Genomic DNA, 22742 nt, shown 5'->3' on the forward strand with positions numbered 1-22742 from the left:
AGCGCAGCACAGGCACGCAACACTGGTCTTAAAGGGGCGCTCCATTATTGGTGATTAGAGCTGAAGCGCAAAGCTCAAACCATCCAGCATTTACTACTTGTGCAATGTATGTACAGTTAGGTCCATATATATTTGGACAGAGACAACATTTTTCTAATTTTGGTTATAGACATTACCACAATGGATTTTAAACAAAACAATTCAGATGCAGTTGAAGTTCAGACTTTCAGCTTTCATTTGAGGGTATCCACATTAAAATTGGATGAAGGGTTTAGGAGTTTCAGCTTTTGTGCCACCCTGTTTTTAAAGGGACCAAAAGTAATTGGACAGATTCAATAATTTTAAATAAAATGTTCATTTCTAGTACTTGGTTGAAAACCCTTTGTTGGCAATGACTGCCTGAAGTCTTGAACTCATGGACATCACCAGACGCTGTGTTTCCTCCTTTTTGATGCTCTCCAGGCCTTCACTGCGGTGGTTTTCAGTTGCTGTTTGTTTGTGGCCTTTCTGTCTGAAGTTTAGTCTTTAACAAGTGAAATGCTGCTCAATTGGGTTGAGATCAGGTGACTGACTTGGCCATTCAGGAATATTCCACTTCTTTGCTTTAATAAACTCCTGGGTTGCTTTGGCTTTATGTTTTGGGCCATTGTCCATCTGTAGTATGAAACGACGACCAATCAGTTTGGCTGCATTTGGCTGGATCTGAGCACACAGTATGGCGGCTCTGAATACCTCAGAATTCATTCCTGTGTCACATCATCAATAAACACTAGTGACCCAGTGCCACTGGCAGCCATGCATGCCCAAGCCATCACACTGCCTCCACCATGTTTTACAGATGATGTGGTATGCTTTGGATCATGAGCTGTACCACGCCTTCGCCATACTTTTCTCTTTCCATCATTCTGGTAGAGGATGATCTTGGTTTCATCTGTCCACAGAATGTTCTTCCAGAACTGTGCTGGCTTTTTTAGATGTTTTTAGCCTTTTTCTTCTTGATGCTTATGAGTGGCTGCACCGTGCAGTGAACCCTCTGTAGTTACTTTCATGCAGTCTTCTCTTTATGGTAGATTTGGATATTGATGCGCCGACCTCCTGGAGAGTGTTGGTCACTTGGTGGCTGTTGTGAAGGGGTTTCTCTTCACCATGGAGATTATTCTGCGATCATCCCCCACTGTTGTCTTCCGTGGGCGCCCAGGTCTTTTTGCATTGATGAGTTCACCAGTGCTTTCTTTCTTTCTCAGGATGTACCAAACTGTATATTTTGCCACTCCTAATATTGTAGCAATTCCTCAGATGGGTTTTTTCTGTTTTCGCAGCTTAAGGATGGCTTGTTTCACCTGCATGGAGAGCTCCTTTACTGCATGTTTACTTCACAGCAAAACCTTCCAAATGCAGCACCACACCTCAAATCAACTCCAGGCCCTTTATCTGCTTAATTAAGAATGACATAACGAAGGGATTGCCCACACCTGTCCATGAAATAGCCTTGGAGTCAATTGTCCAATTACTTTTGGTCCCTTTAAAAACAGGGTGGCACATGTTAGGGAGCTGAAACTCCTAAACCCTTCATCCAATTTTAATGTGGATACCCTCAAATGAAAGCTGAAAGTCTGAACTTCAACTGCATCTGAATTGTTTTGTTTAAAATTCATTGTGGTAATGTCTATAACCAAAATGAGAAAAATGTTGTCTCTGTCCAAATATATATGGACCTAACTGTACACAGTGACTGCACCAGCAGTAATAAATAAACAGCCTCAGAGAACCTTACAGATGTAGTATATATATACAGTAATTGTATGTGAGAATCCAATAATCCAGAAGATCTGGTAATCTGGACAGATCCTTGCGGAGTCCTCTACAGGGATCCACGTTATGGGATTTATCTCCTGTCTCCAGATGAGCGCTCGCTCTGGGATCTTGGCAGCGCAGCGGGGATCCGGCACTCGACTGCTCACTTGGAACAACGAGGTCAGGAAATAATTACGGTTCTGAGTGCGGTGGTGAAATAACAGACTAATCCGATGTATAAAAATCTGCGGTCAGGAGCATCAGCGTAATAAACAGCAGCGTGTCGTACATGGGGGGCTCAGCTGAAAAATAAGAATCAGTGCAAGTTCTTGTGGGGACCCCGCAGATTTGTGGATATGGGGGCACAGGGGGCTTCTCTGCATCACTGCGGAATATGCAAATTACCATATGGATAATGTCTGGGGGCAAAACCAAGAACACAATAAATTACTATATACAGAGGATGAAGCTGGCGCAGTGTGCGGGGGTCGCTCCTCCATGTAGGGGGTCGCTCCTCCATGTAGGGGGCCCCTCCTGCCGGCAGGAAGCTGAAGCATCGGCCCTTACAGGACTCAGTGACAGACGCCGGGTAGTCGCCCTCTAAGTGGCTGCGGCTTCCCCAGTTATCGAGCTTCTTCCTGGGAGGAAATGATTCCTCCATGGAGACGCCGCATTGATGACGAGGAAAGACCTAAACTCCTGCAATTCCAAGATCTGCAGTAAAGGATAATAATCTGCCCTTAGCCGCTGCTCATCCTGGACCTCCTGGTTCACACACAAAGATACAACTGTAGTGAAGACTGAGCATACACACTGGCTAAACAAGCAACCCCTCCATCTGTGGAACCCCACCCTCTCCCCGGGACCCCATCCAAAGACATAGTGATAGGGAATTTAAATTGTGAGCCCCATCGGGGACAGTGATTATAATGTGTGCAACCTGTAAAGCGCTGCGGAATGTTAGCGCTATATAAAAATAAAGACTTATTATCCGCCCCCCCTCTGGACCCCATCCGCCTCTCCCCTCCCCCGCCCCCTGGACCCCATCCGCCCCTCCCTCTCCTCCTCGGGACCCCATCCGCCACTCCCCCCTTCCTCGGGACCCCATCCGCCCCTCCCCCCTTCCTCGGGACCCCATCCGCCCCTCCCCCCTTCCTCGGGACCCCATCCGCCCCTCCCCCCTTCCTCGGGACCCCATCCGCCCCTCCCCCCTTCCTCGGGACCCCATCCGCCTCTCCCTCGGGACCCCATCCGCCTCTCCCCCCTTCCTCGGGACCCCATCCGCCTCTCCCCCCTTCCTCGGGACCCCATCCCCCTCTCCCCCCTTCCTCGGGACCCCATCCGCCTCTCCCCCCTTCCTCGGGACCCCATCCGCCTCTCCCCCCTTCCTCGGGACCCCATCCGCCTCTCCCCCCTTCCTCGGGACCCCATCCGCCTCTCCCCCCTTCCTCGGGACCCCATCCTCCTCCCTCCCCCTCTCCCTCATCTTTCTCCTCTGCAGCTTCTCAGTCTCCCTCCTGCAGAAAGCATCTTCTCTGTCCTTTCCAGATGGATGCCAAACTGGGCAGAAAAAAGAAATAAACCTCTCCAAAATCTGATTTATATGGATTTAAGTGCCCATCTCTAGGTGACATGCAGGGAGTCAAATTCAATTCTGTCCGTTATGGGCGAGCTGCCTGACAACCACTGTCAAGACTACTAGTTTGGCCGTGTATGGCAAGTTGTCAGCTGGAGCTGGTCCTGTGACCGGAGGAGGGACGAGGAGATCATCTCTGATGTATTGATCAGATTGTTTTCTCATCTACACCAATGGTGACCAGTGCTGCCCCTTGTGGCAGTCTGCACCCCCCCATTTACCCTAATGCTGAAGCATTGTCTATATGCCAGCGCCACTTCACCGCTGTTATCAGCCATTCCAGCTCAGTCTACTGACATCCACTCCTATGCTTCATACTTTACACTGCAGCTGTGCTCTGTTACAAAACACCACATCATGGTGGCTTTGCTGCATTATCAGTTGTAGGGTGACATGTATCTCCAGTTATGTCCATTCACATGCTCCGTTACTCCCTCATGCTTTACACTGCAGCTCCACTTGGTAAGGAGACGACTGGACACATGGAAGTTATATCCATTACAGTTTAGACACAAACCATAAATTAGACCGCCTGCGACCTATAAAAGAGGGGGGAGCCAGGAGTGCTGCGCTAGTCACAATGTTCGGAATATTCCGGCTGATTTTTATTCCGCTACACTGCTGGACTGCAATGACTATGATAACCACACTTGGCTGCCTATCTGGTGAATGCGCCTGGAGCGTAAAGGGTCGCAGGTCACATCCCAGGCGCAAGGACGAAAAACAAGAGCATGGAAAAGAGGAAATGGATCAGACATTCGGAAAAAACAGCACAGTAGGCGGTGAGAGATAAAAAGAGTGCGGTGCGCCACTAAGAGAGGAGATAGAGCGCTGCACATCCTGGGCCTCCTGGTTCATGAATGGAATGCCAGGACTTAAGGATCCACCATTATCCCGTCTAAACTAAACAGAGGTTGATAAGGAATGATCCATGTATACTAATGCGCGTGACCTGTGCCGCAGTACAGCACTCCTTATCGATGTGCAAATCTTTGATGTGGGAGCAAATCTCCCTCTATGGGCATCGACTGCAGGAATGTTGGTCCTGGAGTCAGATAAGTGACACTTCTAAATCCTAATTGTTCTTTTCTTCCCAGGGGTCTCCTCTTTCTCTGAAATTATCTGTAGACCTCTGCACTGAAAAACACCCCAGGGGAATGAAAGTAGCTGCACAAAAGAACAGCTCAGGGGAATAAGAGCCGCTGCACCGAAGAACAGCTCGGGGGGGAATAAGAGCCCCTGCACCGAAGAACACCCTAGGGGAATAAGACCACTGCACAAAAGAACACCCCAGGGGAATAAGAGCCCCTGCACAAAAGAACACCCTAGGGGAATAAGACCACTGCACAAAAGAACACCCCGGGGGAATAAGACCACTGCACAAAAGAACACCCCGGGGGAATAAGAGCCACTGCACAAAAGAACACCCCGGGGGAATAAGACCACTGCACAAAAGAACACCCTAGGGGAATAAGACCACTGCACAAAAGAACACCCCGGGGGAATAAGAGCCCCTGCACAAAAGAACACCCCGGGGGAATAAGAGCCGCTGCACCGAAGAACACCCTAGGGGAATAAGACCACTGCACAAAAGAACACCCCGGGGGAATAAGAGCCCCTGCACAAAAGAACACCCCGGGGGAATAAGAGCCGCTGCACAAAAGAACACCCCGGGGGAATAAGAGCCCCTGCACAAAAGAACACCCCGGGGGAATAAGAGCCCCTGCACAAAAGAACACCCCGGGGGAATAAGAGCCGCTGCACAAAAGAACACCCCGGGGGAATAAGAGCCACTGCACAAAAGAACACCCCGGGGGGAATAAGAGCCACTGCACAAAAGAACACCCCGGGGGAATAAGAGCCACTGCACAAAAGAACACCCCGGGGGAATGAGAGCCACTGCACAAAAGAACACCCCGGGGGAATAAGAGCCACTGCACAAAAGAACACCCCGGGGGAATAAGAGCCGCTGCACCGAAGAACACCCTAGGGGAATAAGACCACTGCACAAAAGAACACCCCAGGGGAATAAGAGCCCCTGCACAAAAGAACACCCTAGGGGAATAAGACCACTGCACAAAAGAACACCCCGGGGGAATAAGAGCCCCTGCACAAAAGAACACCCCGGGGGAATAAGAGCCGCTGCACCGAAGAACACCCTAGGGGAATAAGACCACTGCACAAAAGAACACCCCGGGGGAATAAGAGCCCCTGCACAAAAGAACACCCCGGGGGAATAAGAGCCGCTGCACAAAAGAACACCCCGGGGGAATAAGAGCCACTGCACAAAAGAACACCCCGGGGGAATAAGAGCCACTGCACAAAAGAACACCCCGGGGGAATAAGAGCCACTGCACAAAAGAACACCCCGGGGGAATAAGAGCCACTGCACAAAAGAACATCCCGGGGGAATAAGAGCCACTGCACAAAAGAACACCCCGGGGGAATAAGAGCCACTGCACAAAAGAACACCCCGGGGGAATAAGACACTGCACAAAAGAACAGCTCGGGGGAATAAGAGCCACTGCACCGAAGAACAGCTTGGGGAATAAGAGCTGCTGCACCGAAGAACAGCTCGGGGGAATAAGAACCGCTGCACCGAAGAACAGCTCAGGGGAATAAGAGCCCCTGCACAAAAGAACACCCCGGGGGAATAAGAGCCGCTGCACCGAAGAACACCCTAGGGGAATAAGACCACTGCACAAAAGAACACCCCGGGGGAATAAGAGCCACTGCACAAAAGAACACCCCGGGGGAATAAGAGCCACTGCACAAAAGAACACCCCGGGGGAATAAGAGCCACTGCACAAAAGAACATCCCGGGGGAATAAGAGCCACTGCACAAAAGAACACCCCGGGGGAATAAGAGCCCCTGCACAAAAGAACACCCCGGGGGAATAAGAGCCGCTGCACCGAAGAACACCCTAGGGGAATAAGACCACTGCACAAAAGAACACCCCGGGGGAATAAGAGCCACTGCACAAAAGAACACCCCGGGGGAATAAGAGCCACTGCACAAAAGAACACCCCGGGGGAATAAGAGCCACTGCACAAAAGAACATCCCGGGGGAATAAGAGCCACTGCACAAAAGAACACCCCGGGGGAATAAGAGCCACTGCACAAAAGAACACCCCGGGGGAATAAGACACTGCACAAAAGAACAGCTCGGGGGAATAAGAGCCACTGCACCGAAGAACAGCTTGGGGAATAAGAGCTGCTGCACCGAAGAACAGCTCGGGGGAATAAGAACCGCTGCACCGAAGAACACCCCGGGGGAATAAGAGCCGCTGCACCGAAGAACAGCTTGGGGAATAAGAACCGCTGCACTGAAGAACAGCTCAGGGGAATAAGAACCGCTGCACCGAAGAACAGCTCAGGGGAATAAGAGCCGCTGCACCGAAGAACAGCTTGGGGAATAAGAACCGCTGCACTGAAGAACAGCTCAGGGGAATAAGAACCGCTGCACTGAAGAACAGCTCAGGGGAATAAGAGTCACTGCACAAAAGAACACCCCAGGGGAATAAGAGCCGCTGCAGTGAAGAACAGCTCGGGGGAATAAGAGCCACTGCAGTGGATACGGTGCCGTCAAACAATGCAGTACTTGCTTTATAGTCTACGGAGCTGAGGAATAACGGAAACCACCGGCTGGTTACATGGACAGGGGGCTTCTTAGCGCCTTTACATTTAGCACTGGGGTTGGATGCACGAATCAGCCCTATACACCCCCCCCACCACCACCACCAGCACTATTGTCATAGTACCACTCGAATACAATTCTAGGACTTCAGTGCAGACTGACACACCGTAATAGACTTGGACCCTTATCTGTCAGGATCTCACGCCTCACAGACGCCTCTCGACCCCCATGTTCCCATACCGGCCGAGGACAATGTAAGTGATCCGGCAGCAGCGTGCGAGGACTGAGGAATGTATCAGGGCGGCACATCTAAAATGCTGAAGGCTCGATGCAGCGGAGAAACCATGGCAGAGGGCCAGCGCCGCACATCAGATCCCATGTGCACACCGGCTCACACCTCCCCTCTCTAGGAGACTGTCCAGCCAAAAGAGGGGCTTTACCGGGCAGCCGGCCAACAATCTAGGGGGGCACATATCACAGGGAGTCAAGACAGTGGTGAATATAAGGGGTGGGGATGGTAGCAAAAGAGGCCCCTATAGATGTGGCATCGCCTACTGATCAGCAGCATCTAGATGACAAAGGACCATGTTCATCCTGAGCCTCCTGCTTCATGAGGACAGACAGGAATCACAAAGCTCCATAATGACATCACAGAGAAGGAGGCCAAAATCAGGACCTCCGAGGATCGGCATGTAGTGCGCACCAGCAGCCCTCACAGGGGCTTCATTATTGGGGTGTTGGAGGGGGCGAGGTTAGATCCTGACATTTAGCATCTGGAGACGATGTGGAAAAAGCAAAGAAACTGAAAAAGACGAGGATCATTTACAGATAATAAAAGCACCGAGTGACCGGCCCAGCAGCGATTAAATAACTATTTCCCTCCATCCCTCAAAGACTCGTCGCTCTGTCCCAGAGATGCATGACTGCTCATCCTGTGCCTCCTGATTCATGAATAGAATACCAGCCCCACAGTGAAGACTGACAGACCGGATGGCAGGTGAATGGGATGAAACAATAAAATACATAATGCAGGTACAAATTGCTGCATCTCTGACTTGACACCTGAAGCCCGTCCAGCAGGGCGGCGCCACCGGCAGAGGACGAGGTCCTGACACCCAACCAAAAGTCAGGAATTAATGGCAAGTTGCAGGACGAGTGAAGCGTTCATGGATCCATCGCATGTAGCACAGTACTACGCCCTCCGCGGGCGGCTGGACCGCTGCCAGGGGGCCGCAGCCACCAGTTTTGGGGCGGCCAGATGTTTCTGATTACAATAGATGGAAAAATGATAACGACCCAGACTTAATTAACCATTTCCCTGCTGCCACAGGAATACCCTGCAGACAAGGAAGGAGTTAAATGTGCTAATTACTGGGCTAATTAGTAGCTGGGAAAGCTGAAGGTTATAGGGAGGGGGTAAGGGGGCTTCGGCTTAAAGGGAAACTAATCTGAAGCTATTAAAGTCTATAGGCAGAGCGATGATAATATAAGGAAACGGTTCTTACCACTTATAAGATCTCTGCTTGCTGCCTGTAAATGGAAACCTATCCCGATCTTGTCCCTAGGGGGCTTGTCACGCTATATCCCCCCCAGCCAATCCAGGACAGAAGAGATACATTGTAACAAGACCATAAGTGGGGGCAGGACTGGGGAAAGGAAAGGAACAAGAAGGTTTCCATTCACTGACAGAAAACAGTGAGAAACAGACATTGTCTGATGATTGAGGCTTCTGGGGTCCTGAGCTGCAGCTAGGTAAATTGCATCATTAATATATACAGCGGATATCAGGAAGACCCTCTGATAAGAGACCCTCAGCCAGGCTCATCCTCCAGGAATCTACTGGGAATGCGATATGGAAGCTTATCCAGAACTGGGCAGGGTCAGGATGATGGGGGTTACTGGCAGGGAAGGACGCAGCATCCGGGACTATCAGAGGCTTATCGGTCAGTAAGAGGGCACGGCTCCATCATGAGAACTCAGCTGCTCCTCCTTCACATTGTCATTCCTGAGGAAGTGTCAGTCCTCACTGCTGTACGGCATTCTATACATGAACTAGGGGGCTCAGGATGAACTGGTCTGACTGAACAGAAAAACCTCTATACTGAAAGAGCGTGGACACACGGTTAATATCCTCTCCCCATCAGGAACAGGAATGTCAAAGATCCCAGTTCAGGCAGGAAACAATAGTAATAATATATGGAGCAGATTCTCCAGCAGCCCCTGCTGATAACAGGCAGGATGCAGGGGACGGTGATCGAGGACAGGGACATCTGGGACGGTGATCGCGGACGGTGATCGCGGACGGTGATCGCGGACGGTGATCGCGGACGGTGATCGCGGACGGTGATCGCGGACGGTGATCGCGGACGGTGATCGCGGACGGTGATCGCGGACGGTGATCGCGGACGGTGATCGCGGACGGTGATCGCGGACGGTGATCGCGGACGGTGATCGCGGACGGTGATCGCGGACGGTGATCGCGGACGGTGATCGCGGACGGTGATGATCTGGGACTGTGGACGGTGATCGAGGAAGGTGATCGAGGATGGGGACATCTGGGACTGTGGACGGTGATCGAGGATGGAGGATGGTGATCGAGGAAGGTGATCGAAGACTGAGGATGGTGATCGAGGACGGGGACATCTGGGACTGTGGACGGTGAATGGTGATCGAGGACGGTGATCGAGGACGGCGACGATCTGGGACTGTGGACGGTGATCGAGGACGGTGACGGAGCCGTCGCTGATCCTCCCTGAATGGATAGTGCTACTGATTAGTTTTTCTGCCCTGCAAGGGTCATTAAAGGCCAAAAGTGATATAAAGCATCAAAGCAGAAAAAAAATTAACCCTTACACCATTGTTACCCCGGTCCAGACATCAGCAGCCTGCACCTGGGTTGCTATAAAGTAACAGTCTAAGATTTACCAAAACAACAAAGTGTCAGCTGTAGGTATTGGGGCCAGGATGTGTGTTCAGCCTCTGGATGGAAACATCAATGTCTCTATTCACTGAAAGCAAGCAGAAATAAAAAAAAAACAACAACAAAACAACAGTCTGTTGTAAAATTGCTAAAAGCATTTTCCATTAGATGGCCAGAAGAACCCGAGTTGTCCTAGAAGAGGTTCCCACTTCCTAGGACCGGTGACCGCTGCCCGTATATGGCAGACATGTGTTATCCCCCTTCATAGCCCGTCCTCATCTGTCCCGCCGCTCTGGAGGTGTCAGTTCACACTTTAGTCCTTGCATGCTATTCACAAACCAGGAAACTCCAGATGAGTGCGGAGCAGAAAAGGGGCTGTAAAAGTATCATCTGTGAGCGGGGACTGTGGGGCCCCGGGGAATAAACCACAGTAATCCACAATTACTTTATATAAACTCTCACCCTATTAATCTTAGCTCAGATGCCGAACCCTGTAATTAACCCAATCCATGCCGCGGGTGGGAGCTGCGGCTGAACAACTCCACAGAGGAAGCCTGACGTGAGATTTAAAGACACTGTCTGTGCCGCACCCAAAACCACAAGACGACCGACCTTCCGGGGTCGCCCCACACGGGCCCTCCGTGCGTCAGCTCCACCGCCCTCTGATGACCATATGGATGCAGTGTGAGAAGACCCCGAATATCCAGTAAACAATCTTCCAATATACATCCTGTAGATTATTATTACTATTATTATTATGTGCATGTTTTCATGATCTCTGCTTGCTGTCATTTAATGGAGACCTTCAGACAGGTGCACAACTTGGGGGCTGTCACCTGCAAACTCCTGCGCCCGCTCAGCACATGCGACTGTGGATCTCGGCTCCTGCGCCGCGGGACGCCCCCGTCACAAGGCACAGATCAGATAACGGGGCCGTGACGAGCCGCCACTGCTGACATGTACTGTGAGTATAGACGACATCTTCAGTCATGTGGAAGACACAGGAGCGACAACGCTGTGCAGGGTCATCACCATCAGGACGATGGGAGAAACTAAACCCCTCATTATATGGTGCACCCCCCAAAATGTATAACATCCGACCACTTACCCAAATACGTTCCCAAACCCAGGAGGAAAGAGCTCAGCGCCTCTTCACCTACAAGAGAAAAAATATATATTATTACCCTTCGGTAATTATCTGAGGACGACCAATTGTAATACAGAACGTGCTATAATCCTGCGACGGAAGATAAAAGACCAACGTCTCCACAGATCACTGTGCTGTGTAGACTGGGACAGAGCCAGCAGAGTCATCATCAGGAGGTGGGAGAGCTCATGGCTGCTGCGCTGCACGGCTGGAGGCCTGGATAACAGCACAGTAACAGCCCCCCCATCAGCACAGGACGAGGGTCTGCGTCCGTCACCTGCAGACTGCACGGGTCTACGGACGACGTCCTGTCGGTTCGCTGCACTTTGTACACTGTGCACACACCGCGGCGAGGTCGGCCTGTCACTACCAGCGGACAGATGGTGACATCCTGCGCACGTGGCCAACATTTCAGGATGTGCAGGTCTTTAGTTAGATATGTATACTCAGATTAATATCTTTTTTTTTTTTTTTTTTTTACCCGACTGAAAAATGTAAAACTAATAAAGTGAATATCTGGTGAATGTTTCTGTATCTGCCGCCATATCGCCAATTACTGCGCTGCGGCTGAACAAGTTTTGACAAATTTGTTACCGGCTTACTAAATAGTAATCTTCAGATCTGAGCGTGGGCCGATCTCACGTAATTTCTCCACATCATTAAGGACTTACACGCGGCTTTACAGATTAGTGGAAATCACTACAACACCGCGATGGCCGCTTGTGCTGGAGATTACCAGGACGGAGAAACAAGGGACCCTCGAAGCGAACCAGCGCTCCCCTGGGCAACCATTATAAAAGTACCATACCTAATACCTCCTACTCTAGTCGCAGCCAAAGCTGCATTTATTACTCTGATGGTTATCACACTGCACAGCTACATCCAAGACAGACACAAAGCCGTTATAATTTCAGTTCTCAGGGTGGAATTTACATGCAGCAGAACTATGAATGCAGCTCTGGCTGTGACTGGAGTATAAGACTGGAAATCAACCCATCTTTCATGGTATGGCACTATATGGAAAGTTTAATGACAACCACGTAGTACAATAATGGCTGCTGTTACTGGTTGTCACCCACTGACACAGGATCATATTCAGCTCCTTTTTTTGCTCATCATAACACAAAATGGAAAACCTATAACTCAGAAAAATCCAGCAAGGCTGAAAAAAAAAAAAAAATCCAAGGCAGAGTCTGTGAAATCGATCCTGACTCCTGGGAAGGCGGCAGGACGAGGCTGGAAGATGGAAATATTTTCCTTTAAATGGAGTTTCCTCTTTGTAAAAGCCGCTCCCGGAGGAGCCCAACAAGTGTTATTATTGCATGCGGTATGAAGTGCTGAGGACTGGACGCGGGGCCCCGGGGACAATAAACTTACTGGTAGAGGATGATCAATTTCCAGAGATGGAGAAACCATTAGATCCCAGTATGACACAGGCCTGAACTGGACAGATTCCATGATACAGAGAGCTGGAATCCTAAATATCACCGACCACATAAGAGAACATTGATACAGAGCTGTATCGTTTTAGGAGGAGAAGTTCTACCCAAGTTTTGTATCAATTCCTCCAGGTTTCAGATCTCTTCTTACTGTCACTCAATAAGAAGTATCATCGTTTGCTTCCAATCTGTCCAGGTCCGCGTGAAGAACGTGCAGGTCCGCGTGAAGAACGTGCAGGTCCGCGTGAAGAACGCGCAGGTCCGCGTGAAGAACGCTCAGGTCCGTGTCTCGTGTCATATACGCTCATCATAGTCGACAATCATATGATCAGGACAGAAAACAATGAAGCCGCCTGATGAAGGACAAGAAACATCTTGAGAAGCGTAAAACGCGTCGTAAAGAGGACAAATTCATTATAGGGGATGAAGCCACAGCCGGACCTCCAGGAGCACTGCCAACCCCACAATCAGTGTCCACTGAGCCAATAATTGTAGGAAAGTTCCTGTAAGTCTAACCAAATACAAAAAGAAAAAATGGGCCAGCCTATGGCGATTACCAGTGACCCCTGTACAGACAGCGGGCATGGACCAGTGCCGGAGGACACCACAGAAGGGGCCGGGGGCCATTAAATATAGAGTGTGGGATTCCGAGCTGAATATTACATTACACATCTTCTACCTGAGAGACACTGCAAGAATTCACACCCTATTTATGCCAGGGATAAATGGGCAACGTATGCCAGGAATTCCAGCTGGCATTTATATCTGGAATGTGGAGCAAAGGATTCTGGGACTACAGTGCCACCGGCTCTCCAGCCTGGAATAGTCACTGGTCACTGCGAGGAATCCCGTGTAGGATCCATCATCTGTATGTGCTTACCACTAAGCGCGTGATTTATTGGTGCCCCCCGAACATACAAGACATCCAAACACCATGGCCGAGCCATAGACACTGGTTAGTGGAGAGCAACACACCCAACATGCAAGAGCTCGGGATGCCATCAGTTCATTAGCATAACTACGTAACCCAGACCCATATAAACCTAAGACCCCCATTGAATCTTGCACCAAAGACCACCACCAGTATATTTCTGTGGTTATTTAAGACCCCTAATAAACCTAAAATCCCCATCCAATTATACAGCAACCATGGAGATCAAGACCCTCGTTAATTGGTGGCGCCCATAGAATCCTCCAATATTGGATGGGAGACAACCTTGGCGGGTTCCCAAGTGGCCACTAAAACTATAAAAAAAAAAAAAAAAAAAAAAGTGCCCCATATGCCAATTATTTACTCAATATATTGGGGTCACGCAATGAAGAAACAACACACCTAATGAAAAATGGAACCGTGGGCGCACCTCGTTCACTGCTTGGGACCCCACCAGGAGCCTCATATAAGCCTGAAGCAATGGAAGGGATCAGGACTGAACTCATTTGTAGTTTATCATTGCACCCTCATAACCTTTGCTCATGACGGTGCTCATAACCTTTACCCTTCCAAGAAAAGAGGAACAGTCAGGTCTGAACCTGCAGCACAGGAGAAGCCAAGGACAGCAAACAAAGGCGCCCATGTGCCACCCATTCATAGGTTTCAGAGTCTGCTCAGGCACCAGGTACACCCCAGACACCCATCCAGCCCTGCAATGAAAACTCCTGACCCGGAGTGCAAACAAAGGGCACCAACAATAAGACAAGATAGCCACATCATGAACCTGGATGCAACAGGCACAACTCTGCCTTTATTAGATGCCCAATCATGCAACTACTACAGGCCCCAGTAATGGGCTAGTTGGGTGCCATTACCCAGTATAACCCCATATCTCAGTCTCGGCTATGTGGTGCCATTACCCAGTATAACCCCATATCTCAGTCTCGGCTATGTGGTGCCATTACCCCAGTATAACCCCATATCTCAGTCTCGGCTATGTGGTGCCATTACCCCAGTATAACCCCATATCTCAGTCTCGGCTATTTGGGTGCCATTACCCCAGTATAACCCCATCTCTCAGGCTCGGCTGCATTGTTTGCCTCCTGAATGATTTAGGACCCTGGTTTCCGGCACCTCCAGCCCTTGTCCATAAAGCCATCACAGCCATGTAACCTGCTGATTGGCACAACAATGAGCGGAGGGGCTGCGCGCAGTTTCAGCGGAGGGGGCTGCGCGCAGTTTCAGCGGAGGGGGCTGCGCGCAGTTTCAGCGGAGGGGGCTGCGCGCAGTTTCAGCGGAGGGGGCTGCGCGCAGTTTCAGCGGAGGGGGCTGCGCGCAGTCAGGGATGGATGGAGCAGGAGCTTTCTGTCCTCTGCTCTCCACATGCTCCGGGCCCAGATACATCACACAGCTGGGACCTCGCCTTGTGTTTATGCTGCAAGTAAATGAGGCTTGTTCTCCCCGCAAGGATGAAAGTCAATGGAAAGAAAACCCAACGAGGGTCAATGAGCTTCACCTCCTCCAAGCAGGCTCCTCTTTTATGTCTTGGCGCCCCATGTCTCCCTCTCAGAACATAATACTGCGCCTGGCTGTGTATCCTGAAGGTGTGGGACATCTCTGTGCAGCCTCATCACGTTTCCATGATGGACCCAAGTATGTGCTGCCTGGAGAGACAGTCTCATGTACGGCAGACAGAACTTTCTGCAACCAATTAGGGAATCAGCAACTATAACATCAAATAAATCAACCGTCCAATCATCTGAGACGTTTCAGCTCCAAATGAGAACTCCTTCCATAGATGCTGGCTGACCAGCAGCGAATTCTCCCAACGTCCCCGTATACAGCACAGGGGGCTCAGCAGAACACACGTTCTCAATGGGGAGAGGGGAAGAAACTGCTGGTGGAGGCATCTGTTGATTGCCAATCTCCCATAAAAACCAAGGATGGGTCATACTGAAATCCAACATGCCCAATCCTTCCTTCTCCAGCAGTACTGGCATCAGCGGACATCTGAGACTTCCCCATACATGGTAGTCTCGGGATCGCACAGACATTGAAGGGTTCCAAGTTCAGGGTCTATTTGTTCCCAATATTGGGCACATGTGGTCTTCCAGCTCACGTTCCATGGTGTTTTACAAGCATCTCCTCCAATTTAGTTTCCATATTGGTGACCAGTTGGTTGGGTGTACCCATCTTGTACCCCTTGATCCTCTCACTTTTCTGTATCGACTGGGGGCATCAATCATTCCTTGAAAACATATCAAGTTCTGCCCAATATAGAACGCTCAGGAGTTCCCCTTTAAGAAGTGTTACTGAAGTCCCAGATGTCAGGCCATGGAGGAAACGACTTGTTTTTCACACAGTGACATTTGACATTGATGTTTCCCGGTTTGGTTGGAGGGAGGCAGATGACAGTAATGGCTGCGGAGCCAGCTGGCAGGGGCAGAATGGGCATGTTGTTGGGCCGAAGCTTCTCCCATGGACACCTGGTTTCCCTTCTGAAACTCTTCCTGATCCGCTTCTTAGAAAGGCCAAATACAGACTAATGATTGTGTGAGCGACATTCAGCAGACACGACAGTCATAATTGGTGGTTGCAGCACGCGGGAGACTCGTACCGTGCCCTGAGGACTGGTATATATGAGGAGGGAGCTTTACCATCACCCCAGGACCCCAAATTCTTAACATGATTGTCTCTATTCTATAGCCACAGTCACAGCCTCTAAATACCTCAACGCATGTAGCAAAAATTCCACATTTGTCACAAAGTTCTAAAAATGATGGAAAGAATCCGCGACCTTCGTTTTCCATGTGACCTTCAATAAGCACATCCAATGAACGCAGCGCTCCGAGGGGTCGAGAACTCCGTGAGCAGAATGTAAAGTGGAAACATTAAAAACAGGAACTTGGAGTGAAGCATTCGGGAGAGGCGGTGACCGGGTGAACGGCGCGCCCCGAGCTACATTCTATGCTGCGGCCATTACCGGACTCCAAACTTTCCCCATTTCCTCCTTTACACGGATGTTTAGTTTTTTCTTTATTTTGCAAAATAAAAGTCATAGGGAAGAAGGATGACCTTGAGCTGACCACTTCAGTTCCTACTCCGCCTTTTGCATCATCTTGGTCCCCTAAACGGACAACAAATCCAACTAATGGGCACCATGACAGAATCCAAGAGCATCAAGAAATCCGCCTTCTGTGCCACGATCTGTTCCCTCCTGCTGCTCCCTCTGTTCAGTGTCCGTCTCTGCTGTAGCTATTCATGAACCAGGAGGATCAGTATGAACAGTGTAAAAAATCCCCTGTGCACCATGTGGATCTGTAAAACGACAATGCTGGAATAAAGATTAGCAAGAGGCCGCTCACCTCATGACTATTCATGGCCTCAGACCCCCAAAAATCTGTGCTCGCATATGCTCAAATCCAGGTGTTAAGGGTGCAAATCACAGCTCAGAGACTCAGGCACCAAATGGTTAAATGCAAAAACACAACCATGAAACTCAGGCAGAGGGACAAGGTGACCCTGTGCCCTCCTGGCATTAACCCTTACTGGTGTCAGGAGTGAGGGGTCACAGGTACAGAAATTTGGCCTTTGAAGCCGATAAACCAGTTCTGAGCCCCGGCAGATGTGACGCACTGACAGCCGCCACTCCAGGAACAGGACGGACTGGTTCCAGCCTGGGTTCCTTCAACATTTCCTTGAGTGCAAGCTCTGCAGACTACGGGGAAGATGGTAGACCAAGAAAGGTAAAAGAGTGAGTAGTATTATTATACATATTTTTATAGCGCCATTTATTCCATAGTGCTTTACATGTGAAAAAGTATAGTAGTGAGTGCCTGTGAAATAGTAGTGAGCGCCGTCCGGTGGCATCCAAAATCCAAACCCCTCCAGGACACTACTATCTCAATTACCACAGGGGAACGCGCGAGATCCCCCCCTCTGCGCCACACGGGAACACGCAAGACATCCCCCCACAGGAACGCGCATGAGACTCCCCCCCTCCGCGCCACACGGGAACGCGCATGAGACTCCCCCCCTCCGCGCCACACGGGAACACGCATGACACTCACCCTCCGCGCCACAAGCGAGACCTCCCTTCCCACGGGAACGCGCGAGACCCCCTGGGAACGCGTGAGACCCCAACCCACGGGAACGCGCGAGACACCCCCCCTCTGCACCACATGGGAATGCGCGAGACCACCCCCCCACGGGAACGCGCATGAGACTCCCCCCCCCCCCCCGTGCCACACGAGAACACGTGAGACCTCCCACCCACAGGAACGCGCGTGAGACTTCCCACCCCCCCCCCACGGGAACGCGCATGAGACTCTCCCCCCGCACCACACGGGAACACGCGAGACCTCCCCCCACGGGAACGCGCATGAGACTCCCCCCCCCCACGGGAACGCGCACGAGACTCCCCCCCCCTACACACACAGGAACGCGCGAGACCTCCCCCCCCCCCACACCACCCACACACACACACACACACACACACACACACACACACACACACGGGAACGCGCGAGACCTCCCCCTCCCCCACACACACACAGTAACGCGCGAGACCTCCCCCCCACCACGGGAACACCCGAGACACCTCCCCCCCCCACGGGAACGCCCGAAACACCTCCCCCCCCACGGGAACGCCCGAGACACCTCCCCCCCCCCACGGGAACGCCCGAGACACCTCCCCCCCACGGGAACGCCCGAGACACCTCCCCCCCCCCCACGGGAACGCCCGAGACACCTCCCCCCCCACGGGAACGCCCGAGACACCTCCCCCCCCACGGGAACGCCCGAGACACACTCCCCCCCCCCCCCCACGGGAACGCCCGTGACACACTCCCCCCCCCCCCACGGGAACGCCTGTGACACACTCCCCCCCCCCCCCCCACGGGAACGCCCGAGACCCCCCCCACCCCCACGGGAATGCCCGAGACTCCCCGCGCCACACGAATGACGTATGAATGGTTGGGCAGACCGCCATCTCGTGTGTAGGGACAGCTTATCGCCAGGGCTGCACTTGCCCGTCCTGATGTGATAACTGGGGAGAAGCAACCTTGACAATTACTGGGGGAATGGGGCAACCCCGCCATGTTCATACCCTGATGGCGGTGGGGTCAGTTACTGTATATAGGGAGGAGAGGACTCCGCTCTGCTGTGATTACTGAGTACCGGACTCTGCTGTGACTAAGGCTACTTTCACACTGGCGTTAACTGCATTACGTCGCAATGCGTCGCTTTGCCGAAAAAACGCATCCTGCAAAAGTGCTTGCAGGATGCGTTTTTTCACCATTGACTAACATTAGCGACGCATTTGCGACACATTGACACACGCCGCAACCGTTGTGCTACGGTTGCGCCGTGTTGTGGCGGACCGTCAGGAGCAAAAAACGTTACATGTAATGGTTTTTTGCTCACGACGGTCCGCTTTTTCCGACCGCGCATGCGCGGCCGGAACTCCGCCCCCACCTCCCCGCACCTCACAATGGGGCAGCGGATGCGCTGGAAAAATGCATCCGCTGCCCCCATTGTGCGGCGGAGACAACGCTAGCGTCGGGGACCTCGGCCCGACGCACTGCGACGGAACGAGCCTGACGCTAGTGTGAAAGTAGCCTTAGGAGAATGGACAGCTGTAAATGACTGCTGAAAAAGAGGGTTCCCTGTGACGGCTGCGGGAGGTGGGCTCTGCTGTAATTACAGGGGGAGATTTATTTTGACTGCTGGGGGGAAACGAGTCTCACTAGCGTTTCTGTGCGCAGCGTATGATCCGCATGCACATATCTTTAACATGGTGTACGCAGGGACATGCGTACGCGTCGTTATCCGCCGAACGCAACATGTTGCATTTTTTGAGGAGTCAAATATTGCACAATCATGCACATGCGGATGATTGCGGATTAGTGCATCAAAAAACGCATTACTGTCTATGGGAATGCATTGGCACACAAGGACATGCCTACGCATGCGTTCCATACGCATGTGTACTTTAGACTGCGCATGTCCAGGAAATGATGTCACCACCTCCACCATGCACATAAGAAACACAAACGCATGCTAAAACACATTTAAACGCATGCACACGCAGCGGGTTTTTGTTTGAGTCATGCGTAAGATGATGCGGAGGTGTAAGATGATGCGGAGGTGTAAGATGATGCGTTTTCACATGCAGATGATACGCTGCGCACAGAAACGCTAGTGCGAACCGAGCCTACAGTAGGGACCTACGATCTGCATCTACTGGACGCCTGCCAGGATGATGGTAGAGCCGCTGCCATCCTGGAAGAAGCTCCGCGGATCGTCCTCATGTCTGGGGCCAGGAGTAATGGCGTCCGGGGCATCGCGCAGCCGGCGACACCTGTCAGGCAGCTCGTCTGTTACCATCCGGCATCTAGTCTCACAGCGCGCTCAATCCCAAGGCAAACAAGTTAGCACACAAAGTAAACAGCTAAAATATCCTCCATCCACAGATCCCAGGGGCCCGAAGCAACGACAGGAGCGGACATGCACCCATCACAAGCGCTCCATACACAGCTGTCACACCCTCCCCCAACTATCACTGCTCATACAGAAAAGTATGATGAAAAATGGGCAGAGATGGCGCAAAGGGAACAGGAAGGAAAAAAGATCCCCCACAATCCTAAAGACACAGGGTGAAGAGCGCTGGGCACAGTAGTCACCACCCAGCTCCCTAGCAGTCAGTGCAGAGCCTCCGTCCCCCCCACAGTCAGTGCAGAGCCTCCGTCCCCCCCACAGTCAGTGCAGAGCCTCCGTCCCCACCACAGTCAGTGCAGAGCCTCCTCCCCCCCCACAGTCAGTGCAGAGCCTCCGTCCCCCCCACAGTCAGTGCAGAGCCTCCGTCCCCACCACAGTCAGTGCAGAGCCTCCGTCCCCCCCACAGTCAGTGCAGAGCCTCCGTCCCCCCCACAGTCAGTGCAGAGCCTCCGTCCCCACCACAGTCAGTGCAGAGCCTCCTCCCCCCCCACAGTCACAGCAGAGCCTCCATCCCCCCCCACAGTCACAGCAGAGCCTCCGTCCCCCCCACAGTCACAGCAGAGCCTCCGTCCCCCCCACAGTCACAGCAGAGCCTCCGTCCCCCACAGTCACAGCAGAGCCTCCGTCCCCCCCACAGTCACAGCAGAGCCTCCGCCCCCCCCCCCCACAGTCACAGCAGAGCCTCCGCCCCCCCCCAGTCACAGCAGAGCCTCCGCCCCCCCCCACAGTCACAGCAGAGCCTCCGTCCCTCCACAGTCACAGCAGAGCCTCCGTCCCACCACAGTCACAGCAGAGCCTCCGTCCCACCACAGTCACAGCAGAGCCTCCGTCCCACCACAGTCACAGCAGAGCCTCCGTCCCACCACAGTCACAGCAGAGCCTCCGTCCCACCACAGTCACAGCAGAGCCTCCGTCCCACCACAGTCACAGCAGAGCCTCCGTCCCACCACAGTCACAGCAGAGCCTCCGTCCCACCACAGTCACAGCAGAGCCTCCGTCCCACCACAGTCACAGCAGAGCCTCCGTCCCACCACAGTCACAGCAGAGCCTCCGTCCCACCACAGTCACAGCAGAGGCTCCACTCTCCTACAGCAAAGCCTCCATCTCCCACAGCAGTCAGAGCAGAGGATCTACCCCTCACCGCCCAGTAGTCACAGCAGAGTCCACTCTTTCCCCTTGCACCCTTATTGGTCTGTAAAAGACGGAGAAAAGAAAATACTTCTAATAATGACAACTTCACACAAATACAGATTAAAGCGAAAGACATTTAAATTTGGAGTAAACAACTGATACTGAAATTGTCCGATCATGAAGATCCCCCATTATCCCCCCGAGGGGCTTAGATATCAGATTCCACAGAACAGCAAACCCTCAGGGAGCAGGCGCCTTAAACCGCAGATTCGCTGTCATCAGTGAAGGAGCCTCACAGCAAGTGCTCAGTTTCCTTGCAGCGCCCCTAGAGGGGAAATAAAGTATTACACCGTATTCAATTACAGATGACAAGCTGTCTATATAATGTACAGATATTCTGGGGACTCCGAATCAAGTGACTCTGCGGCCGCTATCCGTCCTGAAAGTGGGGCTCATTCACGTGCACCAAAGTTGTATTGGAGCAAAGAATAAAATAAACTAAGGCAGGTAAATACTGAACTACCTACATAAAGAGGCAAAAAGCTTATGCCTCCATCAAGTCAAGGGGACTCAGCCACGCGTGTCAGATCCTGCAGCTTTCACAGGAGGAGCGGGAGGCTCAGTGTTTGGTTTCTATTTACAAATAATGTATTCTCCGTGATGGGAAACAATCGCTCTCTGGATGTTTGTACTATCTGGTTACCAAGTACAAAACACAAAACAGACCCGTGGCCCACTGCGATCAAAAGAGCGGGCGAAGCTGGGTCAACACTGCCAGGCAGGAGGCGGTGGTAAAGCCAGAGGCGAAACGGGGCGAAAATCAACAAACTGGTGCAGACTCAGAAATCACTACTAGCCACTGATATTGAGGAGGTTGGAGGTATCAGGAACCTTGGGTCCGGACAAGTCCTTGCATGTAAAGACCCCATCATGAAGACCCCCATATTTGAGGATGATATTTGTTTTAACCGCACCTATATACACGTCGAAGTGCGTCCAGATTGCTTCCAGGGAGTGCAACTTGCTGTCCTGCAATCCTCAGTTTGGCTGAATGGCTTATTTAGCAGATATTCTTAGTAGTTGCTGCACCAAATAGCAAAAAAGGCCCCAGACAGGGGCTGTAATGTGCAAACTGAAGCCACTAGTTGGTCTTCATGCAGCTGCATTAGGTATGTGCAGACGATCAGTAAACGCTGTGGGTTGGATGATGCACACTTCTGCAGCGTCCAGAGGTTACAGCATAGCGGATGGGATTTTAAGAAACCCCACGCCCACTATGCATCGACAAGACACCCACATATCACCAGTGGAGACGGAAGTACAGCCATGGACCACAGCACCTTTATTATGCGGAGACGCTAGTCTCTGCAATAGAAATTTCACCCGTACAATGTATTGGATGGGGTGAATCTGCACGGTTCAGTGAATACACGCGGATTCACCTGCATTCAATAGACGGCAGCACTTTGGACACAGCTGACATGTGCTGCATTAAAGCGCTGCCAATTCCTGATTGTCTGCACATACCCTTAGTTATACTCTGAGATCTGAGCATCCACACATTGCTACAAACCGCGCTACATCCTCAGTGTAAATCTGCCACATAAG

At 51.7% G+C, this 22742-nt stretch overlaps 1 protein-coding gene across 8 annotated transcripts in view; it reads right to left on the reverse strand.

Annotated features, from left to right (window-relative positions):
• ADD3 (adducin 3) overlaps positions 1-22742 on the reverse strand; it is a 66423-nt gene that overhangs the window by 29597 nt on the left and 14084 nt on the right. For 5 of the 8 annotated variants that reach the window (XM_077258063.1, XM_077258067.1, XM_077258065.1 and 2 more), the window contains exon 2: positions 11097-11144. The exons of the other annotated variants lie outside the window; for them this stretch is intronic. The gene's annotated coding sequence lies outside the window, so the exon portion shown is untranslated. The remainder of the gene's footprint in view (positions 1-11096; positions 11145-22742) is intronic. 8 annotated transcript variants of the gene reach the window in all.

This window comes from Ranitomeya variabilis, chromosome 4, assembly GCF_051348905.1.
Source record: "Ranitomeya variabilis isolate aRanVar5 chromosome 4, aRanVar5.hap1, whole genome shotgun sequence".
NCBI lineage: Eukaryota > Metazoa > Chordata > Amphibia > Anura > Dendrobatidae > Ranitomeya > Ranitomeya variabilis.